The sequence below is a fragment of the Vipera ursinii genome, assembly GCF_947247035.1.
Source record: "Vipera ursinii genome assembly, chromosome: 3".
NCBI lineage: Eukaryota > Metazoa > Chordata > Lepidosauria > Squamata > Viperidae > Vipera > Vipera ursinii.
Genome location: NC_139516.1, coordinates 208,663,175 through 208,686,156, shown reverse-complemented (window position 1 = coordinate 208,686,156; position 22,982 = coordinate 208,663,175). Strand labels below are relative to the sequence as shown.

The following is a 22,982-nucleotide window of genomic DNA, read 5'->3' as shown; positions in this document are numbered from 1 at the left end:
CCTGGACTTCAACTCCCAGAATTCCTGAGCCAGCCATGCTGAGGGAAAAGGAAGAGGTTTCCAAGCTGCACCATGCTGGCTCAGGAATTCTGGGAGTTGAAGTCCACAAGTCAGAAAAGAGCCAAGGTTGCCTACCCCTGGCCTAGGCCACTTTATGACTCCTGGACTTCAACTCCCAGAATTCCTGAGCCAGCCACGCTGAGGGAAAAGGGAGAGGTTTCCAAGCTGAGCCAGGCTGGCTCAGGAATTCTGGGAGTTGAAGTCCACCAATCATAAAAGAGCCAAGGTTGCCTACCCCTGGACTAGCCAAACCCAGGTCCCGCCGCTGTTCTTTGTATGTTTCAGCTTCCAGGCCTTTGATCATCTTAGTTGCTCTTCTTTGAATTTTTTACATTTTTACATTTGGGTGCGATATTTATGACGGTTGCAGGGTCCCATGGTCCTGTGATTCCCTTTGGCAACCTTCTGACAAGCAGAGTCAATGGGCAAGCCAGTTTCATTTAACGGCCACATGTCTCCCTTAACAACAGAAATTATGAATTCAGTTGTGGTCGTTAAGTCGAGGACTCCCTGGCGTCTAGGAGACTGGCAGATCACTAAAGCCCATGTTTTGTGTTATTTCGGCGCTGGCTATCTGCGCTTTGCATACAGTAGATAAATCTGCGCCAGTTCGAGTCGGACCGCAAAAAACAAACGTCTCATCAATGTTTTCTAAGCCACAAATGCATCCTGCCTCTCCCAACTGCTGCCCCCCCGATCCCCAAATGATGCCAATTTGTTTCCGAGCTGCCCTTTCTGATGCCCCCCCGATACCTTCTCCCACTGGGGATCTGCCCTCTGCCAAGCTACCCATCTGACAGAGAGGCTACGGACCAGATGCGACAGGAAGGCAAAGGGAAATGACTCAAAAGGGGTTGGTTTTTTTTTTAGGAAGATGTGCCTGGATGACGGGTTAATAACTGTCTCGGTGCCAACAACAGCATTTAATAGGTGTGAGAAACAGAGAAATAATAATAACAACAGCAGCAACAAGGAGCAACAATGGTGCATTGGAAGATCTGCAAGAAATAACATTTGCCTGCAAGCCAGAACCGGTGGGATCATAAAACAGAGAAAGTCATAGAAAATTAAACTGCTCTGGGACTTTAAGAATTCAAACAGACAAGCACCTGCAACCTAACACCCCCGGACTTAACAATTGTCAATAAGAAACACAAAAAAGTCTACCCCTGGTATAGGGTCTCCTGCCTGAGCAGGGGGTTGGACTAGATGACCTCCAAGGTCCCTTCCAACTTTTTATTGTTGTTGTTATAACATAGCAGGAGGGCGAATGTCAGAACTTTAAATCTGGGTAATAAGTAGTTTCGGGGGGGGGGTATATCATAACTTTGAATGGTCACTAAACAACAGGTAGTCTTCGGCTTACGGCCACAACCGAGCCCAAAAACTATATTGCCAGGTGAGACACTTGTTAAGTGAGTTTTTCCCCATTTTACGACCTCTCTTGCCACAGTTGTTCAGTGAACCACTGCGGTTGTTAAGTTAGCAACATGGTCGTTAAGTGAATCCGGCTTCCCCCATTGACTTTGCTTGTCAGAAGGTCACAAAAGGGGATCACGCGACACACCACCGCCACCCCGGGGACAGTGCAACTGTCCTAAGTCCATGCCAGTTGTCGAGGGTCTGAATTTTTGCTCACGTGATCCTGGGGGTGGCTGCGATGGTCGTAAGTGTGAAAAACGGTCATAGGCTGCTTTTTTTTCAGCGCCGTTGTAACTTTGAACGGTCACTAAATGAGCTTTTGTAAGTCGAAGGCTACCTGTACGTGTTTCTCAACTCTCTTTCCATCCTCGGGCACTTGGAAGTCCAGGAGACTTGAAAGGCCTATTTTGCAGGGGTCTTCAAACCTTGGCCCTTTTGTGACTGGTGGACTTCAACTCCCAGAATTCCTCAGCCACCCTCTCCCTTTCCCCTCAGTGTCACTGGCTCAGGAATTCTGGGAGTTGAAGTCCACGAGACATAAAAGAGCCAAGGTTGCCTACCCCTGGCCTAGGCCTAGGCCGCTTTATGACTTGTGGACTTCAACTCCCAGAATTCCTCAGTCAGCCATGCTGAGGGGAAAGGGAGAGGTTTCCGAGCTGAGCCATGATAGCTCAGGAATTCTGGGAGTTGAAGTCCACCAGTCATAAAAGAGCCAAGGTTGCCTACCCCTGGCCTAGGCCGCTTTATGACTGGTGGACTTCAACTCCCAGAATTCCTGAGCCAGCCATGCCGAGGGAAAAGGGAGAGGTTTCCAAGCTGCGCCATGCTGGCTCAGGAATTCTGGGAGTTGAAGTCCACGAGACATAAAAGAGCCAAGGTGGCCTACCCCTGGCCTATTGCAAATGCTCTTTTTCATATTTTGCTGCTAAATCTCGTGGCACGGATTCAAAGGCCTGAGAGCAAACCTTTTGTGCCTTAGGTTGTTGGTGGTGGAAAGACTGCATTACAAAGTGTAATCCTAGAATACTAATTAGACTGCGGTGGGTAAACTCATAAAGACATTCCAGTTTTAATGTTCCTCGTTCCTTGATGTAACGTGCTTGCTATTCGTGGCTTTGTTTTCCCAGAGACCAGAGATTAAAATCAAACTCCTCCTGTTCTTTCCTATTTTGCTGTCGGTGACACCGTCTCCTTCGAAGTCTTGCAGGTCTCCCACTTTCCGACGGGAGGATAAGCTGTGCAGCATTTGTGAAAAGACACGGAGTTAGCTCACAACAGCAAGAGTTACCCAAAAAGAAGAAAGTTTGCAGCTCAGGGCTGAATAGGGGGGGGGGGGTTCCTCGGTGCCCTCTGAACTTGGTTGTTGTCTTGCAGATGTTTCATGACCCAACTAGGGAACATCCTCAGTGCTGGAAAGGAGTTGGTTTTATGGAGTAGGGAGGAGGAGGAGGAGGACTGTGGTGTGTTTGGTGCCCTCTGAGCTTGGTTGTTGTCTTGCAGACATTTCATGACCCAACTTGGGAACATCATCAGTGCTGGAAAGGAGTTGGTTTTATGGAGTAGAGAGGAGGAGGAGGAGGAGGACTGTGGTGTGTTTGGTGCCCTCTGAGCTTGGTTGTTGTCTTGCAGATGTTTCATGACCCAACTAGGGAACAACAACAGTGCAAGTAAGGAGTGGGGTTTGTGAAGAGGAGAAGGGGGAGGAGGGCTGTGGGGTCCCTGGTGCTCTCTGAACTTGGTTGTTGTCTTGCAGATGTTTCATGATCCAACTAGGGAACATCATCAGTGCTGGAAGGAAGTTGGTTTTATGGAGTGGAGAGGAGGAGGAGGAGGAGGAGGAGGAGGAGGAGGAGGAGGAGGAGGAGGAGGAGGAGGAGGAGGAGGACAACAACTATGGAGTCCTTAATGCTCTCTGAGCTTGCTTGTTTTCTTGCAGATGTTTCATTACCTAAACGAGGTAACATCATCAGTGGTAGAAGGGAGTGGGGTTTGCATGGAGGATGAGGATGAGGACTGTGGGGTCCTTGGTTCTCTCTGAGCTTGCTTGTTTTCTTGCAGATGTTTCATTACCTAAACGAGGTAACATCATCAGTGCTAGAAAGGAGTGGAGTTTGCAGAGAGGAGGAGGATTATAGAGTCCTTAGTGCTCTCTGAAATGGCCAGGACCGATAGGAATTGTAGACTAAAACGAGAGCAGCAGGCTTGAATCTGACCACCGTCAAATCGATTTCCGCAAGGCCTAAGTTGGCCTCCAGCTTGTGTCAGCTGACTGAAACCAAGCTTGTTCTTGAGTTGTGTTTCTCAGCCTTAGCCATTTTAAGGTGTGTGTTCTTCAACTCCCAGAATACCCCAGCCAGCATTCCTCAACCCAAGGAACTACCAACTCAGACAGACTCTCAAGGAGTAAACAACAGCTTAATCAAAGAACCAGCAAGAACACGCCTTTGAATCAGAATCAGAACAGAGCTGGAAGGGACCTTGGAGGTCTTCTAGTCCAGCCCCCTGCTCAAGCAGGAGACCCTGTACCATTTCAGACAAGTAGATCTCCGGTCTCTTCTTAAAAGCCTCCAGTGATGGAGCACCCACAATTTCTGAAGGCAAGTTGTTGTTGCCACTGGTTAATTGTTCTGACTGTCAGGAAATTTCTCCTTAGTTTTAGGTTGCTTCTCTCCTTCATTAGTTTCCATCCGTTGTTTCTTGTCCTGCCCTCTGGTGCTTTGGAGAATAACTTGACCCCCTCTTCTATGTGTAAAAGGTAAAGGTTCCCCCACACATGCGTGCTAGTCGTTTCCGACTCTAGGGGCCGGTGCTCATCTCCGTTTCAAAGCCGAAGAGCTGGCACTTGTCCGAGGACGTCTCCGTGGTCATGTGGCCGGCATGACTAGACGCCAAAGGCGCATGGAGCGCTGTTACCTTCCCACCATAGTGGTCCCTATTTTTCTACTTGCATTTTTACGTGCTTTCGAACTGCTAGGTTGGCAGAAGCTGGGACACGTAACAGGCGCTCACTCTGCTACGCGGCACTCGGGATTCGACCCGCCAAACCGCCGACCTTCTGATCGACAAGCTCAGCGTCCTAACCCACTGAGCCGCCATGTTCCTAAGTGACAGCCCCTCAAATACTGGAATACTGCCATCCTGTCTCCCCTAGTCCTTCTTTTCTCCAGATGAGCCAAGCCCAAATCCTGCAACCGTTCTTCATATATTTTAGCCTCCAGGCCTTCAGTCATCTTAGTTGCTCTTCTTTCCACTTTTCCCAAGGTCTCAGCGTCTTTTTTTGTAAGGCGGTGACCAAAACTCCCACCAACACTGACGGGGCAAACCTCCCCACTCCCTTCTAGCACTGATGGTGTCACCTAGTTGGGTAATAAAACATCTGGAAGAAAACAATCAAGCTCAGAGAGCAGAGACACCCCCCCTCATTTGAACTGCAAGTATTCTGCTTTATTATTATTATTATTATTTATTAAATTTTTATACCGCCCTTCTCCCGAAGGACTCAGGGCGGTGAACAGGGCATATAAATAGAAATACAAAAGTTAAAAAAAGAATTAAATAATTGCCCAATTAAAACAATCAAGGTATAAAACACATTAAAAAACCCTAAAATTCCCCCATCAGGCCAGGCCAGCTTGTTCGAATAGATGGGTCTTTAACCCGTGCCGGAAGGAGCGAAGATCCGGTGCCATCCGGAGCTTGACCGGCAGTTGGTTCCATAAAGCCAGGGCACCCACAGAGAAGGCCCTCCCCCTGGGGGCCACCAGCCGGCATTCTCTGACCGGAGGCACCCTGAGGAGGCCCTCTCTGTGGGAACGCACAGGGCGGAGGGGAGTTGATGCCGGCAGCAGGTGGTCCCCGAGGTATTCCGGACCCATGCCATGTAAGGACTTAAAAACCATCACCAAGACCTTGAACCTCACCCGGAAGACAACTGGTAACCAATGCAGCTCGCGGAGCAAAGGTGTAACATGGGAGTACCGGGAAACTCCCAAGACAACTCTCGCGGCTGCATTCTGTACCAGTTGGAGCCTCCGAGTGGTCTTCAAGGGAAGCCCCATGTAAAGAGCATTGCAGTAGTCCAGACGAGAGGTCACGAGCGCATGAGTGACCGTACACAGGGCATCCCGGTCCAGATAGGGCCGCAACTGACGCACCAGGTGAACCTGAGCGAAAGCCCCCTTAGTCACGGCTACTATGTGATCTATCACCTTGGTTGTCTATCACCTTTCGGCTGCTTTTCCTTGGCTATTTAGTTCCCCTTAATAGCAGCAAGGGAACAGAACGTCCCAACAACCATTAATTCCTTTATTACCAGTACATGTTGTAGACTGGTGCTTTTCACCGGGATCCAGCTCAAAGTCCTCAATTAGTAGTTTTGAAAGAATAATCTCTTCGGAGAGATAGCAAGAGAGCATTACCCTGATAGGACAGGGAGTAAAAAGGAGCTGTGGTGCTTTGTTATCTCGAGTGACACCCTTTCGCTATCAGCTGCTGGCTTTCTCAACTGGAAGGAAGGGCCTCTGAGGTCTTAAGGATATTTTTCATCTTGGTTTCTCTAGACAACAAACCTACGGAACTGTTTATGCAAATTTTAAAAAAAGGAGAAAATAGATTGTTCGGCATAACCTCTTAAAAAAATTGTATGCAGGTAGTCCTCTACTTAGAGGGACGCGGTGGCTCAGTGGGTTAGGACGCTGAGCTTGTCGATCAGAAGGTCGGCAGTTTGGCGGGTCGAATCCCGAGTGCCGCGTAAGAGAGTGAGCGCCTGTTACGTGTCCCAGCTTCTGCCAACCTAGCAGTTCGAAAGCACGTAAAAATGCAAGTAGAAAAATAGGGACCACTACGGTGGGAAGGTCACAGCGTTCCGTGCGCCTCTGGCGTCTAGTCATGCCGGCCACATAACCACGGAGACGTCCTCGGACAAGCGCTGGCTCTTCGTCTTTGAAACGGAGATGAGCACCGGCCCCTAGAGTCGGAAACGACTAGCATGCATGTGCGGGGGAACCTTTACCTTCACCTTTAGTTCTCTACTTACAACAGATGGCTCAAAGTTACAACGGCACTAAAAAAAAGTGACTTATGACCATTTTTTTTACATTTTTAATAACGGTTGCAGCGTCCCCCGTGTGTCACTTGATCTAAATTCAGACGCCTGGCAACCGATTCACATTTATGAGCTTTGCAGTGTCCCGGGATCATGTGATCCCCTTTTTGCGATTTTCAGATGAGGCAAGGAAGCGGCGAGAAAGGTTGTAAAATGGGGCGAAACCCTCGTCGCCAACGTACGGCTTAACGACAGACAGTTGGTTCTTCGTATTCTTGCTTCGAATACTGAGCAATTTCCCCCTGTGGGAAGCGTAGGAGGGATGATGTCCCTGGAGGATTGACCATCAAGCACGTCCGTGAACGGAGATCAAAATGGTGGCTGAAACTGAGCGGATAAAGCTCCGCCTATTTTTTTTTTATGTGGGTCAAATGCATGTTAAATGGGCGGGGCTCCCGTTGCTTCTGCCATCTTGATTTTGTTTTGTTTTTTACTTTTTCCATAAACCTTCAAACGCTCGGCCTTCTTTCGATCCTCTTCCGTTTGGCTTCATAATTCTAAATAATTAAAACAGTATTTTTCAATGAGTGGGCGGGCTCAGAACTTGTAGCTTTTGAACGAGAAGGCAAAGCAGGTTTGATGTTGGCTTCGTGGAATCTTCAGATTCCAGATTTCATTAAACCAAAAGTAAACATTTCGGAAACCAATATAACACGACAACCTAATATAGCGTAGAATGAAGGATGTCTATAAGACTGGCTGGAATTCTCAAATAAGGCCTTTAATGGCACGAACAATAATAGCACTCAGACTTATACCCTGCTCCATAGTGCTTTACAGCCCCTCTCTAAGCCATTTACAGAGTCAGCCTATTGCCCCCAACAATCTGGGTCCTCATTTTACCTCGGAAGGATGGAAGGCTGAGTCAACCTTGAGTCGGTCAGGATCGAACTCCTGGCGGTTGACAGTCAGCAGAATTACTGCATTCTAACCACTGCATTCTGCAATACTGCGTTCTAACCACTGCGCCACCACGGCTCATATTCTTAGTTAGAGACTATTTATCAATAGAATATTTGTAGCTCAACTGTGAAGTCCTTGGTGCTCTCTGAGTTTGGTGTTTTTTGATTGGCCCAAAGTCACCCAACTGGCTTTCCTGCCTAAGGCGGGACTAGAACTCACCGTCTCCTGGTGATTGGCCCAAAGTCACCCAGCCAGCTTTTGTCCTTAAGGCGAGACTAGGACTCACCATCTCCTGGTGATTGGCCCAAAGTCATCCAACTGGCTTTCATGCCTAAGGCGGGACTAGAACTCACTGTCTCTTGGTGATTGGCCCAAAGTCACCCAGCCAGCTTTCATACATAAGGAAGGACTAGAACTCACTGTTTCCTGATGATTGGGCCAAAGTCATTTATGAGTCTTCTCTGGCTTCTTTGACTTTTACCCCATTATTCATCTAACTGTTCAATATAACCTAGCCTGTGTTTCCCCGTGCTCTATAATTTATACTACTGTATCTTTGACTTTTGAAACCTTGACGATTAATTGAATTAATGTAAGAGATGCAATGGGGTGAAATAATAGGAGCGGAGAGCAAAGTATATCGTTCGAATAAAAGGTAACTGATAAGTAAATGCAGCGCCATGCATCTCTCCCTGCGGTGTTCCATTGCTCAAGACCCATAAAGGGCAATAATGGGGCATCAGGTCATCTGTTATGATTCAGCATCCTTACTCATTAAAGCAGGCATCTCCAAACTTGGCAACTTTAAGGCTTGTGGACTTCAACTGCCCAGAATTCTGAGAGTTGAAATCCACAAGTCTTAAAAGTTGCCAAGGTTGAGGACCCCTGGCTTAGAGCAATGTTTCTCAACCTTGTCCACTTGAAGATGGGTGGACTTCAACTCCCAAAATCCCCTGGCCAGCTGTGCTTTATAAAATTTATTTATTTATTTTATTTTTATTACATTTATATCCCGCCCTTCTCCGAAGACTCAGGGCGGCTTACAAGCTTAGCAGTAGCCTTCATTCTATGTATATGCCTGCTTACTAGGGCTTTTGGGCCCCCCCAAGCGGCATTATTACAAAGTCAGCTTAATTGCCCCCAACAATCTGGGTCCTCATTTTACCTACCTGGGAAGGATGGAAGGCTGAGTCAACCTTGAGCCTGGTGGGATGCGAACCTGCACTAATTGCAGGCAGCTGGTGTTACTTAAGGAGGCATTAGCCCACTGCTCCACCAAAATACATCCTGCAACTCAAGATAGTCTGTTCCCGGTAATAAATCCAGAAAAATCTCTCGGGTTCTGCTATTAGCGACGGTGAAACTGAAGGTCCTACGTTTTTACCGATGAAACTGAAGTGGATCTCTTCCTGTGGAAGTCATGTGATCCTCAACAAGAGTCTCCTCCCAGTTGCCACCAGCCAAGTGCTCTGGAGTGCAGCTTTCTCCATCTGGATCTTGGGGAGTCGAGACCCACCCATCTAGAATCTAGAATAGAATAGAGCTGGAAGGGACCTTGGAGGTCTTCTAGTCTAGCCCCCTGCTCAAGCAGGAGAGCCTACTCCATCTCAGACAGGTGGTTGTCTAGTCTCTTCTTAAAAATCTCCAGTGATGGAGCGCCCACGATTTCTGAAGGCAGCTTCTGTTCCACTGGTTGATTGTCCTCACCGTCAGGAAGTTTCTCTTCAATTCCAGGTTGCTTCTCTCTTTGGTCAGTTTCCAACCATTGTTTCTCTTCCTGCCCTCTGGTGCTTTGGAGAAGAATTTGACCCCCTCCTCTTCTTCGTGGCAGCCACTCAAATGCTAGAATACTGCTATCATTGTCTCCCCTATTTCTTCTTTTCTTTAGACTAGCCAAACCCAAGTCCCGCAGCCGTTCTTTGTATGTTGTGGCCTCCAGACCTTTGATCATCTTACTTGCTCTTCTCTGATTTTTTTTTCTCCAAACTCTGAACCTCTTTTTTGTGACATGGTGACCAAAACTGGCTGCAATAGTTCAGCAAAGAGGTGGCTGTTGTGGCTGCTAGATTAGCTTCAGAGGTGTGTTTGTGTGGGTGTCCGTGCAGGCACCATGCTATAAAACCAACAGACATCAGGTCATATAAACGGTTGGAAGCCCAGGTTAAGACTTCTTGTGTCTTTAGTATAAAATGTTGAGAACGTTCGCCAGGATCCTGAGGAAACGCAGAATAATCCGGAGGGATCCTAGGGATCCCCAACTTAACGGCCACAGTTGAGCCCCCAAATTTTCTGTTGCTAAGTGAGATGCCTTGCCCCATTTTACGACTTTTCTTCCCACCGATGTTAAGCGAATCGCTGCAGTTGTTAAGTAGCAACACAGTTGCAAAGTGAATCTAGCTTCCCCGTTGACTTGGCTTCTCAGAAGGTCGCAAAAGGGGATCACCTGACCTGTTTCCCCCCTCTCCGGAGCACTACAACCGTCATAAGTATGAGTCAGTTGCCGAGCATCTGAATTTTGATCCCATGGCCGTGGGGATGTTGCAAGCCTGAAAAATGGTCCCGAGTCACGTTTTTCCGTGCTGCTTTAACTTCAAATGGCCATTACAGGAACCGTCGTAACCCTGAGGACTAACCTGTATTCTCTTTCCCCTATGATGTCACGAAATCCAAGATAGCTTAGAGCCAAATGCTGGCTCCATAGTTTCACGGTCTTGGATAAAGCATGCTGTTAACCAACATTAGCAGCTTATCGCTCATCCCTCTGCATTGCAGTTGGAAGTCAGGTGACTTGGCAACGGTTTCCTTAGCATTTTAAACAAGGCAATAGAGGAAGTTGTTAATTCGGACAACTGCAACTGCGGCTCACTGCCCTCCTTTGCCTTAAAAAATGACAATTAGACTGCTAGGATACTTTTTTTCCCCTCCCTGCAGGCCCACCAGGCTTTGTTGATGAAACCCTTAAATGGCACCAGGCACTAAATATCTGATGTGAACTAAAATAAATCACATGGGAGACCTTAACTTTACAAGAATCAGAATTGTCAGAGACGGAGAAGGGGATAAGATAAGGTGAGATGAGATGAGATGAGATGAGATGAAATAAGATAAGTCCTCCTTTCTCCTTTCGTTATGTATTCAAGATGGACAGTGATTAATATTTATATGTTACTTATATGTAAGAGTGTAGCTTTATACATATGTTGCATATAGCTGAAGGTAAAGGTTCCCCCGCACATGCCCCCGCACATGCGTGCTAGTCGTTTCCGACTCTAGGGGCCGGTGCTCATCTCCGTTTCAAAGCCGAAGAGCCAGCGCTTGTCCGAGGACATCTCTGTGGTCATGTGGCCGGCATGACTAGACACCAAAGGCGCACGGAACGCTGTTACCTTCCCAACATAGTGGTCCCTATTTTTCTACTTGCATTTTTGCGTGCTTTCGAACTGCTAGGTTGGCAGAAGCTGGGACAAGTAACAGGCGCTCACTCTGTTACGCGGCACTCGGGATTCGACCCGCCAAACTGCCGACCTTCTGATCGACAAGCTCAGCGTCCTAACTCACTGAGCCACCGCGTCCCTTGTATATAGTATGAGCCTTGGTGGCGCAGTGGGCTAATGCCTCCTTAAGTAACACCAGCTGCCTGCAATTAGTGCAGGTTCGAGTCCCACCAGGCTCAAGGTTGACTCAGCCTTCCATCCTTCCGAGGTAGGTAAAATGAGGACCCAGATTGTTGGGGGCAATTAAGCTGACTTTGTAATAATGCCGCTTGGGGTGTGTGTGAAAGCCCTAATAAGCAGGCATATACATAGAATGAAGGCTACTGCTAAGCTTGTAAGCCGCCCTGAGTCTTCGGAGAAGGGCGGGATATAAATGGAATTAAAATAAAATAAATAAATAAATGTTTTAAATGTGTTATGCATGTGGACACTTGAGATTTGTTGTTAGTTGCAAAGTCGTGTCCAACCCATCGCAACCCCGTAGACAACGTTCCTTCAGGCCTTCCTGTCCTCTACCATCTTCTGGAGTCCATTTACGCTCACGCCTACTGCTTCAGTGACTTGCCTTCAGAAGCTGTGGGTGGTCCATCACCGGAGGTTTTTAAGAAGAGACAAGACAGCTCCTTCTCTCAAATTATATTTATTTATTTATTTATTTATTTATTTATTTATTTATTTATTTTTTAGACTTATATACCGCCCTTCTCCCGTAAGACCCAGGGCAGTTCACAAGGCGATTAAAACAATATAACAATACAAAAGTTAATAACAAATTAAAATAAATTAAATTATCCTTGATTAAAATCTAAAAGCCTTAACTCTAATTAAAAGACCCAATTACAATAGGTTAAAAATTAAAAGTTCTCAGTCCTGGCCGGAAAGCTCAAAGAGCCAGGTCTTCAGGTCCCGGCGGAACGAACGAAAATCTGGGGCAGTCCTGAGCTCCACGGGCAGCTGGTTCCAAAGGGCAGGCGCACCCACAGAGAAGGCCCTCCCCCTGGGTGTCGCCCTCCGGCAATCCTTTGCCGGCGGCACCCTGAGAAGGCCCTCCCTGTGGGAGCGCACTGGACAAAGGGAACTTGATGCTGGCTGCAGGTGTTCCCTCAGATATCCCGGACCCAAGCCATTCAGGGCTTTATAGGTCATCACCAGCCCCTTGAATCTCACCCGGAGGGCAACCGGAAGCCAATGCAGCTCACGGAGAAGAGGTGTTACACGGGAGTATCGGGGAGCCCCCATCACAACTCATGCGGCTGCATTCTGCACCAGTTGAAGCCTCCGAGTGGTCCTCAAGGGCAGCCCCATGTAGAGAGCGTTACAGTAGTCTAACCGGGAGGTCACGAGCGCATGAATGACTGTGCGCAAGGCATCTCGGTCCAGATAGAGCAGACATGTCAAACACAAGGCCCGGGGGCCAGATCCGGCCCGCGAAGTGGTTTCATGCGGCCCGCGAAGCCATCCTGGAAACAGTGAGGGAATGGCCCCCACTGCCTTGGCCCTGGCCCAGAGACCCTCCTTCTGCCAGAGACCCTCAGATCTGTCCCACTCCTGCCCAGGCCCCCATAGGCACCCTTGATGCGAACGATGTAGAGCTGGCCACGCCCACCCAGTAGGCCATACGCACTCTAGCCACGCCCACCCAGTAGGCCACACCCAACCAGGCCACACCCACCCGGCCCCCTGAGGGCAACTGCAATGCTGATGCGGCCCTCAATGAAATTGAGTTTGACACCCCTGAGATAGAGTCTCAACTGGCGCACCAGTTGAACCCGGGCAAAAGCCCCCCTGGTCACGGCTCCTATATGATATGATATAGGGTCTCCTGCTTGAGCGGGGATTGGACTAGAACAGAGGCCCCCAATCCTTTGGGCACCAGGGACCGGTTCCGTGGAAAAAGGTTTTTCCACAGACCGGAGGGTGCGTGGTTTTGTGTGCTGCCTTCATCTCGCGGATGGGGCTTTGCTTGCTTGTGTGGACCGGTTGCTGGCATGCCATGGACCGGTACTGGTCCACGGACCGGGGGTTTGGGACCCCTGGACTAGAAGACCTCCAAGGTCCTTCTCTTATTCTCTTAATGCTTCTGGTTGACATCTTATGTCCAAAGATTAAAGTTACCAAAAAATGTCTCCCGGGCGAAGTTTTTTCAAGAGAGATGGAGTACTTTTTGGCAGCTCTTGCCTGGATGTCATCCTACATGCACTCATCTGTAAATGACGACGCAGGCTTGGCCACTGCCTTGCAATTTTAATGGTTGCTTCTTCCAGAAACCATTAGTTGCGGAGAGCTTTTACGATCCGTTGGTTGCTACAGCTCTGGAAGGTTGTGTACATCCCTTTTAATGTAGAACTGTAGAGCAGGAGTGCCAGTTGCGGGAATTGTGATAGCTCCCCGCTGTGAGTTGGCCCAGGACTTGGTCCAGCCTCTGAAACTGTAGCTTCTTCCAACTGGGTCTTAGCTGGGAAGCCTCGTTCTGGTTTTCTCCCATAGGATCTCCGGCTTGATCAGGGAGTCGGACTAGATGACCTCCAAAACCTTTCCAACTCTGTTCTTCTATTTTTCCCCCCTGTGAATAGCTTGAGTGATGCGGCTGCAGTAATGAGTCAAATCCTTGAACTGTTTTGATTGCCACACCGAAAGGGGGGGTGGGGGAAAATCCCTGTGTGTTGCTCCATCCATGCTTCTCAACAAATATCTGAAAATGTGTCTGGTATAGGATTGCATTGGTCTCTCAAAGGTTCGCCATCCTGGGCTGTCCCTGTGCCCTTAGCTGGTCAAAAAGCCTTGGACATTTTATGAGTTTAGAAGTTTATTTATTATTTATTTATTAATTTAATTTTATATACCGCCCTTCTCCCGAAGGACTCAGGGCGGTGAACAGGGCAATACATATTAAAAAAACAAGGTACAAAAATTAAAAAGTAATTAAACAGCAATGCCCGTAATAAATTAATACAGATTAAAAGGTTAAGATCGATTTATAAAACCCGACCCAACAAGTTCAGCTTGTTGGCTCATGTCGTACGGTGTGACAAGGGCTGCCGTCCAGAACACAGCCGAGCCAGGCTCCGTGGGGAAGGGGTTCACAGTTTTGCCCCCCCCCCTCAAACTCACATATTCTATGGAGGGACCATTTCAAGCACAAGTCGCCCTTGATTTACCATCACAGATTTCTGTTGCTAAGCTGACTTTGTAATAATGCCGCTTGGTGTGTGTGTGAAAGCACTAACAAGCAGGCATATACATAGAATAAAGGCTATTGCTAAGCTTGTAAGCCGCCCTGAGTCTTCGGAGAAGGGCAGGATATAAATGGAATTTTTTTAAAAAAAATGCCCCATTTGACAACAAAATTTAAGTGGTTGTTAAATGAATCTGGCGTGGGATTTCCCCTTTTGTGACCCTTGACAGAAGGTCACAAAAGGGGAAATTCCGTCATCCCGGGACATTGAAACAGTCCTAAATACGAGGCAGTTCCCAAGTGTCTGAATTTTGATCACGCGAGCATGGGGACGCTGCAAACGGTCGTAAGTCACTTTTTTCCCCGCTGCCGCTGTAAAACTCCAAACGGTCGCTGAACAAACTGTTGTAAATCAAGGACCACGTGTACGGGATAAGGTGCCAGCCTAGAAACCAGAAGAGGCCAGTTCTAGTCCTGCCTTAGGCAAAATGCCAGTTGGTGACCCAGCAGTAATAGCTTACACGCTGTCTTCTGGAAGGCAACCCTTGCTGCAACATGAGCCAACAAACTGAACTTCTAACCCTTAAAATTGGTTCAAAATTGGGAAAGGAGTCCGGCAAGGCTGTATACTGTCGCCTTGCCTATTTAACTTATATGCAGAGCACATCATGAGAAAGGCAGGGCTAGATGAATCAAAAGTTGGAATTAAGATTGCCGGAAGAAACATCAACAACCTAAGATACGCAGATGATACCACTCTAATGGCAGAAAGTGAAGAGGAACTAAAGAGCCTCTTGTTGCGAGTGAAGAAGGAGAGTGCAAAACTTGGGTTGAAACTAAACATTAAGAAAACCAAGATCATGGCATCTGGCCCTCTCAATTCCTGGCAAATAGATGGGGAAGAAATGGAGGTAGTGACAGGTTTTATTTTCCTGGGCTCCAAGATCGCTGCAGATGGGGACTGTAGCCAAGAAATTAAAAGACGCTTGCTCCTGGGGAGGAAAGCCATGGCAAAGCTAGACAGCACACTAAAAAGCAGAGACATCACCCTGCCAACAAAAGTGCGTATAGTCAAGGCTGTGGTCTTCCCAGTTGCAATGTATGGCAGTGAAAGCTGGACCATAAGAAAGGCTGAGCGCCAAAGAATTGAAGCCTTTGAACTCTGGTGCTGGAGAAGACTCCTGCGAGTCCCTTGGAATGCAAGGCGATCAAACCGGTCAGTCCTAGAGGAGATCAATCCTGACTGCTCTTTAGAAGGCCAGATCCTGAAGCTAAAACTCAAATACTTTGGCCACCTAATGAGAAGGAAGGACTCGCTGGAGAAGAGCCTCATGCTGGGAAAGATTGAGGGCAAGAGAAGAAGGGGACGACAGAGAATGAGGTGGCTGGATGCAGTCACTGAAGCAGTAGGCGTGAGATTAAATGGACTCCAGAAGATGGTAGAGGACAGGAAGGCCTGGAGGAATGTTGTCCATAGGGTCGCGATGGGTCGGACATGACTTCACAGCTAACAACAACAACGTACGGGATAAGGTGCCGGCCTAGAAACCAGAAGAGGCCAGTTCTAGTCCTGCCTTAGGCAAAATGCCAGTTGGTGACCCAGCAGTAATAGCTTACACGCTGTCTTCTGGAGGGCAACCCTTGCTGCAACATGAGCCAACAAACTGAACTTCTAACCCTTAAAATATCCAAGGCTTTTTGACTAGCTTAAGAGCACAGGGACAGCCTAGGCCAGGGGCTTGCAACCTTGATAACTTTAAACTCCCAGAATTCCTCAGACAGCCGCTGTAGTGGAGTTTAGCTCCAAAGATAGCGTGATCTATCTGCTCATGATGTCGATCTTTGTTTTTACCAGCGGTGCTTCTCAACTTTGGCAGCTTGAAATCCCCAGCCAGCCATACTGACTGAGGAATTCTAGGAACTGCACTCCCACAAGTCTTAAAAGTTGCCAAGGTCAGATAAACCCTTTCCTACTGGGAAAACCGTCGTCTACACCAGGAGTCCTCAACCTTGGCAACTTTTAAGACTTGTGGACTTCAACTCCCAGAGAGCTGGCTGAGGAATTCCAGGAGTTGAAGTCCACAAGTCTTAAAAGCTGCCAAGGTTGAGGACCCCTGATCTAGATTCAGTCTGTCTACATTCTTGAGTGCTAAACTGCTTCCGCCAAAGCTGGCAAGGTCTTAATGACCTGAGAGCAGAATCAGCATCAGAATAGAGCTGGGAGGGACCTTGGAGGTCTTCTAGTCCAACCCCCTGCTTAAGCAGGAGAACCTATACCAGGGGTCGGCAACCTTGGCTCTTTTATGACTCGTGGACTTCAACTTCCAGAATTCCTGAGCCAGCATAGCTGTCTCAGGAATTCTGGGAGTTGAAGTCCACGAGTCATAAAAGAGCCGAGGTTGCCGACCCCTGACCTATACCATCTCAGATAAGTGGCTGTCCAGTCTCTTCTTAAAAGCCTCCAGTGATGGAGCGCCCACGACTTCTGAAAGGCCAGCTGTTCCTCTGATTAATTGTTCCGACTGTCAGGAAGTTTCTCCTTAATTCCAGGTTGCTTCTCTCCTTGCTGAGTTTCCACCCACCATTTCTTGACCTGCCTTCAGGTGCTTTGGAGAACCGGTAAAATACAGATAAGAATGATAGATCTGAGGTCCAGGCACACCCGGTTCTGTAGAACTGCTGAGTGACTATGAGAAAGGGAAGGATGAGATAAATTAATTTCGGGGGGGGGCATGGTTTGTTTGTTTGGTTTTTTGGGGTTGTTGTTTTTTTTAATCCTCACATTGAATAGCTCTTGCTAATCCTTAATTCACCTCGCACTCTCCCTTTGATGGTCTGTTATAAAGAGATTGTGTGTAAGCATTTCTCTTTTGCAATCAATTATTGGGATATAATGTGATTCAGCATGCTGAGCTTTGGCTGAAGAAGACAAGGCACTCGTTGCTTCCTCTCCGATCTAGAGATATGAAGTAGCACAGCCACGCAGCTTTCTCCCACGGCGAAACAAATTGGCACCAGTTCTTGGAAAGGGTTACTTTCCGCACAGCACCTTTCGGTGGTCCGACCTGGGTGGTACAGTAGCGGCCAAAATTGTGGAAACCTTTTGGGGAAAAGCGTGCAGTAGAAATGCCACCTTTGGTTTAAGCTTCCCCCCATTTTTTTTCTTCCAATTTCTTTACCACTGTAGCCTCGTTCACTTAATAATATACTATTTCACATGGCTTTCTGGGCGACCAGTCAACTCTTTGCACCATTACTTTAATTTTATTGCGTTTTACAAGCTCACTCAATGAAAGAACACATAAAAAAAACCCAACTCACTTGATAGCGATCCCATAACGCACCGACAAATGTCCTTCTGTCAAGTTCAATACATGACATAAATAACTGAAGCCTACTGTGATCTGATTGGCTCATTGCCAAAACAAGATGACACCCGATTGGCTCTCTAAACACTCGTGCTCATTGGCTACAGTCAGATGAAGGAGAATATAAGGAAAAACGGCTGGATGACAGATTAAATACATGGAAAACCAAAGCTTTGCATGGACAGCATTTGAAAAACATTGAAGGAAAATGTGATAAGAACTTGACATGGGCATGGCTTAAGATGGGAAACATCAAGAAAGAAACGGAAGGCTTAATACTGGCTGCTCAAGAACAAGCACTACAAACTAATGCCATGAAAGTGAAGATACAAAAATCTACTGACAATCCAAATTGCCGACTTTGCAACGACAAAGTTGCAAACGGTTTCACATTTAATATCTGAGTGCAGCAAAATCGCGCAAACTGATTACAAAGCTAGACATGACCGAGTTGCTAAACTAATCCACTGGATATTGTGTAAAAAATACGACTTGCCTGTGTCCGAAAAGTCGTGGGAACATAGGGTGGAAAAAGTTGTCGAGAGTGAGAGGGTGAAGTTCTTGTGGGACTTCCGAATACAGACAGATCGCCACATGGAACACAACACGCCAGATATTGCAGTCATAGAGAACCGAAGCATACAGCTGATTGATATCGCTGTACCAGGAGATGCCAGAGTCGAAGAAAAAGAACTGGGGAAAAATTACGAAATAGCGCAACCTGGCCATCGAAACTGCGCGATTATGGATGAAACGTGTAACAGTGATACCCATTGTCATTGGGGCACTGGGAACTATGTCCAAAAACTTTGCAAAATACATCAAGAAATTGCAGCTTCCTGCAATACCTCCAGCAAAGCTAGAAAAAACTGCGCTACTTGGAACATCTTACATTTTAAGGAGATACCTGGTTGATACCTAGGATGCTGGCAGCAACCCGTGTCAACCCTTAGTGCCAGTCAATTTGAGTGTTCAGTTTTATGAATAAAAGTTAATAATAATAATGAGGAGGAGGAGGAGGAGGAGGAGGAGGAGGAGGAAGTTGGAAGGGACCTTGGAGGTCATCTAGTCCAACCCCCTGCTAAGGCAGGAAACCGTATACCATTTCAGACAAATGGCTGTCAAGTCTCTTCTTAAAAACTTCCAGTGTTGGAGCATTCACAACTTTTGGAGGCAGGTTGTTCCACTGGCTAATTGTTCTCACTGTCAGGAAGTTTCTCCTTAGTTCTCCTAGGTTGCTTCTCTCCTTGATTAGTTTCCATCCATTGCTTCTTGTTCTTCCTTCAGGTGCTCTGGAGAATAGCTTGACTCCCTCTTCTTTGGGACAACCCCTGAGATATTACAAGACTGCTATCATGTCACCCCTCGTCCTTCTCTTCATTAAAGTAGACATACCCAATTTCAGCAACCGTTCCTTATATGTTTTAGCCTCCAGTCCCCTGATCATCTTTGTTGCTCTTCTCTGCACTCTTTCTAGAGTCTCAACATCTTTTTTACATCGTGGTGACCAAAACTGGATGCAGGATTCCAAGTGTGGCCTTACCAAGGCATTATAAAGCGGTACTGACACTTCACGTGGTCTTGATTCTTATCCCTCTGTTAAGGATTGTGTTAGCTTTTTTTGGTACCTGCAGCACCCTGCTGGCTCATATTGATGCGTGCAATAAGAGCAGGGGTCTTCAAAAAAGCTGGCCCTCTTATGACTTGCGGACTTCCAATTCCCAGCGTCGCTGGCTGAGGAATTCTGGGAGTTGGAAGTCGACAAGTCATAAAAGGGCCACGTTTGAAGACCCCTGCAATAGAAGCAACCCAGGATTCTGTCCTTGATCCAGTGCTCCTCAACATTTTCATAAATTATTTGTTTCGATTTATATACCGCCCTTTTCCCGAGGGACTCAGGGCGGTTTACAGGGCAAATTAAAACAGTGCAATGTAAAATTAAATTAATAGCCCCCAAAAGAGTTTAAAATTTAAAACCTTAAAACCCCTCAGTCCAGGCCGGCTAAGTCAAATAGCCAAGTTTTCAGGTCCCGGCGAAACGAGCGCAGGTCGGGGGCAGTCCGGAGTTCCACAGGTAAATCATTCCAAAGGGCAGGCGCGCTCACCGAGAACGCTCTCCCCCTGGGGATCGCCCGCCGGCACTCCCTGACCAGCGGGACCCTGAGGAAGCCCTCCCTGTGGGAGCGCACAGGACGATGGGAAGTGGATGCCGGCAGCAGGTGCTCCCTAAGATGCCTCCTTAAGTAACACCAGCTGCCTGCAATTAGTGCAGGTTCGAGTCCCACCAGGCTCAAGGTTGACTCAGCCTTCCATCCTTCCGGGGTAGGTAAAATGAGGACCCAGATTGTTGGGGGCAATAAGCTGACTTTGTAATAATGCCGCTTGGGGTGTGTGTGAAAGCCCTAATAAGCAGGCATATACATAGAATGAAGGCTACTGCTAAGCTTGTAAGCTGCCCTGAGTCTTCGGAGAAGGGCGGGATATAAATGGAATTAAAATAAATAAAAAATAAATAATCCGGACCCATGCCATTTAGGGCTTTATAGGTCATCACCAGCACCTTGAATCTCACCTAGGTGACAGGTGCTTATCAAATTTGCAGGTGAGCTAAAGCTGTGGGGATTGGTAACATCCCAGGAGAGGAGCTTAAGGCTCAAAAGGATTTTGATGGACTTGAGTTTGGGCCCTATCAAACCACATGTAGGTCAGTGGCTAGAAATGTAATTTTCAGCACTGAGCTAGGGAAAATGCAGTGCACGGCGACAAGGTAGCGTAGGTGGCGTGTGATTCAGCAGTCGCATCTTATTATTTTCCTGCATTTTCTTCAGTTGCTTTTGCAAGGCTTTCCGGAGATCTTTACTGCTAGGAAAGCAAAAAAAAAAAACGGGGATTTTTATTAAGTTTTATTGCGTCTGTCTCTTTTCGGGTCGGCCTAAATTGAAACTGCTGAATTGAAAAGAATTCAGAAAAGTTGTTTGAAAAACCTAATCCGTTCGGACACAGATCTCTCTCTTGGGTCAACAGCTTTCAGGTAAAATAAAATAAAATAAAATAAAAAATAAAATGCAAATTGGTTCTCAGCTTACTCAACGCAGCTTTCTCTCTTTTGCTGTGCGTTAATATTGCATTGTGTATTTTCATCGAGGTGATGCAGTGCCAGCCCTGATCTTATTCTACAACAGAGAAAGAAGCGCATAAACAGAGATATCCTGAGGGCCTTTTTTTTTTAGTTTAGCAAGATTTCCCCCCCCCCCCCCGCTTTACAATAGTGGCAAGAAATAGCCCAATCTGTACATGTTGTATAATCAAATATTCTGGTTGTTTATATATACGGGGGTCTTAAGGCTTGGCTCAGTCTGAAAAGATTGTTGGACCCCCAAAGAGCTGCCTCTTAGTTGATTCATTTATTTGCATCTCATCTTTATGATTTTTTTTTACAAACAATTCAAGGTGGCAGACATATCCTTCTGCTATTTTCCCCATAACAACCCTCTGAGGTGGGTTGGGCTGAGAGGGAGGGATCGGCCCCAAATCACCCAACTGGCTTTCATGTCTAAGACAGGACTAGAACTCACAGTCTCCTGGCGATTGACCTAGAATCCCCCCAGTTGGCTTTCATGTCTAAGACAGGACTAGAACTCACAGTCTCCTGGCAATTGACCCAGAGTCCCCCCAATCGGGTTTCATGGCTAAGGCGGGACTAGAACTCGCAGTCTCCTGGCGATTGACCCAGAATCCCCCCAGTTGGCTTTCATGTCTAAGACGGGACTAGAACTCACAGTCTCCTGGCAATTGACCCAGAGTCCCCCCAATCGGGTTTCATGGCTAAGGCGGGACTAGAACTCGCAGTCTCCTGGCGATTGACCCAGAATCCCCCCAGTTGGCTTTCATGTCTAAGACGGGACTAGAACTCACAGTCTCCTGGCAATTGACCCAGAGTCCCCCCAATCGGGTTTCATGGCTAAGGCGGGACTAGAACTCGCAGTCTCCTGGCGATTGACCCAGAATCCCCCCAGTTGGCTTTCATGTCTAAGACGGGACTAGAACTCACAGTCTCCTGGCGATTAACCCAGATTCCCCCCAATCGGGTTTCATGGCTAAGGCAGGACTAGAACTCGCAGTCTCCTGGCGATTGACCCAGAATCCCCCCAGTTGGCTTTCATGTCTAAGACGGGACTAGAACTCACAGTCTCCTGGCGATTAACCCAGATTCCCCCCAATCGGGTTTCATGGCTAAGGCAGGACTAGAACTCGCAGTCTCCTGGAGATTGACCCAGAGTCCCCCCAATCGGGTTTCATGGCTAAGGCAGGACTAGAACTCGCAGTCTCCTGGCGATTGACCCAGAATCCCCCCAGTTGGCTTTCATGTCTAAGACGGGACTAGAACTCACAGTCTCCTGGCGATTGACCCAGATTCCCCCCAATCGGGTTTCATGGCTAAGGCGGGACTAGAACTCACAGTCTCCTGGCGATTGACCCAGAGTCCCCCCAAACCGACTCTGGGGGGGACTCTGGGTCAATCGCCAGGAGACTGCAAGTTCTAGTCCTGCCTTAGCCATGAAACCCGATTGGGGGGAATCTGGGTCAATCTGGCTAAGACAGGATTAGAACTCGCAGTCTCCTGGTGATTGACCCAGATTGCTTCCAATTGGCTTTCACGTCTAAGACGGGACTAGAACTCACAGTCTCCTGGCAATTGACCTAGAGTCATAGTCTCCTGGCGATTGACCCAAGAGTCCTCCAGTCGGCTTTCATGGCCAAGGTGGGACAAGAACTCACAGTCTCCTGGTCATTGACCCAGATTCCCCCCCCCCCCGGTCAGCTTTCATGGCTAAGGCGGGACTACAGTAGAACTCGTGGTCTCTTGCTTTCTACCCTGGTGCTTTAACCACTAGGCCAAACTGCTTCTCAGCTAATTGCAGATAGCTTTGCTTCCCTTTTGGCCGTGGCCACAGCAGGCTGCCAGGGAAACGAAGCCCGAACTTGTGCAACTTCAGACAGTCTTCAAGGCAAGGCCCCGTCGCAAGCCGCCGCCTTAATTTGCTTTTGCGAAATCGCCCCCAGATGTAGGGAAAAATAGGCCACGGAGCAAAAACACGGACGAGAAGGTTAAGAGAAATCCACCCTTTCTGACTTGATTATTTGCTGCCAAGTCTGCGGAGACCACGTGAGTAGATTTTCCACACCAGCATTGCATAATTAAGAATGAAATAAAAACGCACTCAGCAAATTTAAAGAGATATTCCCAAGTAATTATTTTGACACAGCTTTGGAATTCGTAAGGTTGAGGGTGGCTGGCATAAGTAGGTCTCTCGGCAAGTTGTGCTGTGGTTTGTGTTTTTTTTTGTTTGTTTAAATGCGGCATCATTGCTTGTTATAACAATAGATTTTAAGCCTTAAAACATCATTTTCTGCCATTTTGATGATAATAGAGTTTATATTCCACCCAGCTTTTT

The 22,982-nt window shown here is 47.5% G+C and overlaps 1 protein-coding gene across 12 annotated transcripts in view; it reads left to right on the top strand.

The window, feature by feature from the left end:
* Positions 1 to 22,982, top strand: part of SLC45A4 (solute carrier family 45 member 4) — a 105,591-nt gene that overhangs the window by 29,738 nt on the left and 52,871 nt on the right. For 3 of the 12 annotated variants that reach the window (XM_083360064.1, XM_083360063.1, XM_083360065.1), the window contains one exon: positions 2,983 to 3,149. The exons of 5 other annotated variants lie outside the window; for them this stretch is intronic. The gene's annotated coding sequence lies outside the window, so the exon portion shown is untranslated. Of the gene's footprint in view, positions 1 to 2,982; positions 3,150 to 3,660; positions 4,080 to 4,574; positions 4,913 to 10,420; positions 10,559 to 22,982 lie in introns of those variants that run through there. 4 more of the 12 variants (XM_083360066.1, XM_083360068.1, XM_083360067.1 and 1 more) reach the window with 4 other exon arrangements.